Source organism: Propithecus coquereli, unplaced genomic scaffold (assembly GCF_000956105.1).
Source record: "Propithecus coquereli isolate 6110/MARCELLA unplaced genomic scaffold, Pcoq_1.0 Scaffold686, whole genome shotgun sequence".
Lineage (NCBI taxonomy): Eukaryota > Metazoa > Chordata > Mammalia > Primates > Indriidae > Propithecus > Propithecus coquereli.
The window spans coordinates 88,524-93,252 of NW_012152907.1; the positions used below are offsets into that span (position 1 = coordinate 88,524).

At 44.0% G+C, this 4,729-nt stretch overlaps 1 long non-coding RNA gene across 1 annotated transcript in view; it reads right to left on the reverse strand.

Annotated features, from left to right (window-relative positions):
* LOC105823628 overlaps window positions 1-1,912 on the reverse strand; it is a 6,931-nt gene extending 5,019 nt beyond the window's left edge. Inside the window, exon 1 of the long non-coding RNA XR_001138155.1 lies at window positions 1,768-1,912. This is a non-coding gene — a long non-coding RNA (uncharacterized LOC105823628). The remainder of the gene's footprint in view (window positions 1-1,767) is intronic.
* Between the last annotated feature and the right edge of the window lie 2,817 nt (window positions 1,913-4,729).

The following is a 4,729-nucleotide window of genomic DNA, read 5'->3' on the forward strand; positions in this document are numbered from 1 at the left end:
CTCTTTTGGGCACTTCACATGGACCTCACACCAAGGCCCAGAAAGTCTTTCTCTGTCCTGTTGACGACATCAGCGCCTCTATAGCTACATCTGCAGGTGATTTCTCTCACCCAAAGCATATTTTATTATCTTTGTCTCTGAGTTTTTTGCTGGCTGGGCTTTTCATTCATTGCTCCATTCACTAAGCATTCTGTCCCATTTTTTACTAGATACCAAGCAAATGAGATTTGGTCTTTCACTCACCACAAAGGAAAGGTTGGTTCCAGTGGCAAAAGAAAAACCAAATAGTCATGGAATCTTCTATGCAATTCAAAAGAAAAGAAAAAAAAAAATGAAAAGAGGAGGTAGTGCCACATGTTGGGTAAAAAGCCTGTGCTTTGAAATAAAGAGATCTGGTTTCAAATGTGGACGTCACTAACCCTAACGTGCTAACTTGGGGGAAGCGAGGAGACTCGTGGGCACCAAGGCCCTCTGCACAACAGGGAGACAGTCCCGTCCACATAGCAGCTGTTATGGTGAGACCAGATTAGGTGCATGAAGTCCTTAGCCCAATACTTGGCCCAAACATGCCCCTGATAAATTATAGCCGTTATTATTGCCACGCAGATTAAATGTAACATTTAAAAATATAACCACTTAATTTTGCACGTCTCAGGTACAACACACATACCTGGAAGGCAGGGTGAGGGAAGCAGAGAACAGTTTTATTTTTCTCTAGTAAGAAAAGCTACTTGATAGGATTTTGTTTGTTAAAATACTCTTTGTCTCTCATGATATTTCACGAATGGTACAAACAGAGCTGGAACAGGTAGACAGACGGCCAGACCACTCAGCCCCTCCACCTCCCTGCCTTCAGCTCTGCCAAGTACTCAGCCCTCGCCAGGCTGGTGCTGCACCCGTGTCGGTGCTGAAGCAAAGTGCCCCCAGCTGGTTCTGTCTCCAACCTGCATGCCAAATCTGTCTGCTGCTTCATTCATTTCTCCTGGCACTTCAGAGAGGAAGTCCTTGTCACCATCTGTCAGGGCTATTGCCTCCCCTAACTGGTTTCCCTGCTTCCAATCGTCCCTGCCCAGCAATCTACCAACAGCCAGAACGATCTGCTAAAAGACTCGCCTGATTTGGTCACTCTCCAGTTTGCAACCCCTCAGCACAGTATTCGACCCCTTCCTATGGCCTACGGTGACCCTGTGTGACCAGAGCCTCCAGAGCCCCCCCACTCTCTACCCGACCTCACGCTCCCCGCATTACTCTCCCATCGCATCGACCTGCCCTGGGACCCGCCCTGCAGAGGGCCAAGCCGTGCCCATCTTAGGCCTGCTGTTCCTCAGCCTGGAAGGTTCAGCCCCTCATCTAGACATGGTGGCTGCTTCTCAGCCCATCAGTCGGGTTTAAATGTCATCACCTCACAGAGGGCCTCTTGGACAACTCCTCTTCAACATCGTCCCGTCTTCCTCTCCACATGGCATCCTGTCCTACCTTCTTATCAGGAGCACTACTCACAGTCTGCAATTGCCCCTCTCTTATTTGTGTCATCTGTGTGTCACCCTAGGCAAGAGGGACCCTGCCTGTTACATTCTCCATTATATTCTCTATGGGGTCACAGCACAGAATGCGACCTTCATAAATATCTGTTGAATAAATGATCAAAACATTTATACAAACAGAAGAAAAAATTACTTTATATTTTCTTACAGAGTTGGTGGAAATGCAATTTGTTAGTGAAAACGTGTTGTGTGCTAACCGCGAGAGCAGGCAGCGTATACGTACTTGGTATTAGACACAAGCAACACGTCGCTGAACAAAAAGAGGTGCCGCCTCTGCCTCCTCCAGCCTCTTTTCAGTTCCACGAGGTCGTCCATCAGCAGCGTATAATCAGCAGCCTCCAGTGATGTCATTTTCTCACTGCAGGTATCCACCTCCGAAAAACAGCTTCTCCTGCAACACCCCAAACATGACAGCACTGTCAATGGTCAAATACGTGACAGTGCTTTATGCCACATTGCAAGGGTGACAAAAATCTAAAAATTATGCTTGATCTACCGCTACTGGCGGGAGCCACATGGAAGAAGTACAGGCAGCCCGTAGGAGCAAACACCAGCCCCCAGGGGACAGCAGGCAAAGAAAGGGGGACCTCAATACCCCACCCTCAAGTAACTGAATTCAGCCACACATTGGGCTCAGAAGTAGATTCTTCCCCAGAGCCCGAGTAAGGGGTCCAGCTCTGCACGCCTCCACCAGCCTTTGGAGTCCCCTTGGCAGAGGACCCAGTCCAGCCCACCTGGATTTCTGGCCTACAAAACTGTAACATAAATTCCTATTGTTTTAAACCACTAAGTCTGCAGTAATTTGTTATAGCTGCATAAAAACCAAATACGGATTCTGGTACCTGGCCGTGGGTGCTGCTGTAATAAACACCTAAAAACGCACAGGCGGCTTCGGAATCAGCAGTGAGTGGATGTTGGAACAATTTGGAGAACTGAGATAGAAAAAAAGAGTGTAGATTGTCTTGAAAAGACTGTTAGGAAAAACATGGACATTAAAGACTCAGAATGTGGGCTCAGAAGGCGCTGAGGAGCATTGTGGGGAAAACCTGACTTGCCTTAGCCCAGACCTAAACCATGGCAAACAAACAGTGGAAAGAAAGATGAATTTTATGGCCAGGTATGATGGCTCATGCTTGTAATTCCAGCACTTTGAGAGGCCAAGGTGAAAGGATCACTTGGGCCAGCAGTTTGAGACAAACCTGGGCAACATGTTTCTACAAAAAAAAAAAAAATAGAAAAAATTAGCCAGGCTTGGTGGCATGGGGCTATAGTCCCAGCTACTCCAGAGGCAAAGGCAGGAGGATCACTTGAGTCGAGGAGATTTTGGTTGCAGTGAGCTATGTGACACCACTGCACTCTAGCCTGGGTGTTTTCCTTGGCAGAAGACAAAAACACGCAAGGGATGATCTCAAATAGACTGGTGGACCTGACTCCTATCTAGTGAAGTGAATGCCAGTGACAACCATAGGAGACCCACAAAGTTCTTGAAAATATTTCTATCAGCAGAAACACTGTCAGACTGGACTGAAAAAGAAAGAAAGAGTGGAGAATAAAAGAAGGTTGTCAGATCCCCAAATCCTATTGGCAGAAAACAGACTGATACAACTACTCAGTGGCAAACATGTGCCACTTTCCATGTAAAGGATGACACAGAAGGCAGTGACAAAAATCCAGAGGGCAGAACCAAGGCCCAAAAGGTGGACCCAAGAGCCAAGAGGACTGTGTGGGAAGTATCCTTAGAGATACTCTCTTACAGTTGATATCACAATAAATAATGTCTTGTATGCACAATATATCTCAAAAGACCATTTAAAAATTTAGACTACCCATGTCTCTAATCTGGCAAAATGTCAATGACAATAATAAAATAGAATGGTAACCTGGAAAAATAGTATCTATTTTAAAGTTATAATGAAACTTAAAATAAAGTAAGATAGCAAAAGCATTCTTTAACGTTCTCCATAAATATTTGGTGCTACTTAATGCTGATAAGAGTGACAGATATGTCATCCTTAAAGAAAAGTTAACACTGAATTTTTGAAAAAAAATCACATTTCCCTGATGTTTTAAATCAATCTATACACTTCTCAAAGAAGCATGTTTGTTTCCACTGAATCACTTCATATTTACTCTACCTAAGCCACAATGCTACACCCTGCAAGGAAGATTCAGATAAAATGTAACAGTTTTTACTCCTCAAGCATTTAAAATCCAGCAAAAAAAAAAAAAAGGAAACACAAGACAATTTATAGCCCAACCTATATAAAATGAAATGACATGGAGATTTGTGAAGAAATAAGTACAATTTGGTTTCACATTAGCATGAAAATTTAGATAACTGATGAGTGTGGAAAATTGACTCCTACCTTATGTAAATCAACATTAAATTTGGGAAAAAGTTTGCTAAAGAACACCAAATAATATTGGAAACATCAGAAAGTTTCTAATCAAAAAGAAGTACTTAGATACCATTTGCTTGAGCTACAACCAAGCTCCCACAGGACTCTGTGGTCATAATAGTTGACACCAACTAGTTTCAATAGAACACAGAAACTCTCAGAAATAGGCAGACATTTTCAGAGATGTACACAAAACTGTCCCCCACAGAGCCAAGAAAGTGTTTCCCCTGAGAACACGAAGCCTGCTCTCTTGAGCCTGGCACCACTAAATCCAAGGAATATGAGCAGCTTTCAGGAAGCCAGTGTTGAAGTTAAGAAGTAGTTCAGATGTTTTAGAGGAAACAAGATAGAACACTTCTTGGGACCACTAGTCTGTTTTGATGACCACAAACAGTATATTAAAAGACCACCCTATGCTATGAGAGCTTGAATTACCCCCCTCCAAAGGCTAGGAGTGCTTTTGGATTGATGATCACAAACCTTTTTCTCCAATGCTCAGCACCTGGCAGAGCAGTCTTCAAGATAAATCTTTAAAGCCCGAGGACTCCTCGGTAGTCAGGACCACTGACCATTATGATCTCACGGTTCCAAGGCTCAGGCCGTAACTGAAAAACTGACTTACGGGATTCCTTGATTTTGCTATCTTCTTGTATCCTTTTGAAATTAACCTGCTTTAATTTTTTTTTTTTTTTTTTGAGACAGAGTCCTGCTCTGTTGCCCGGGCTAGAGTGTCATGGCGTCAGCCTAGCTCACAGCAACCTCAAACTCCTGGGCTCAAGCGATCCT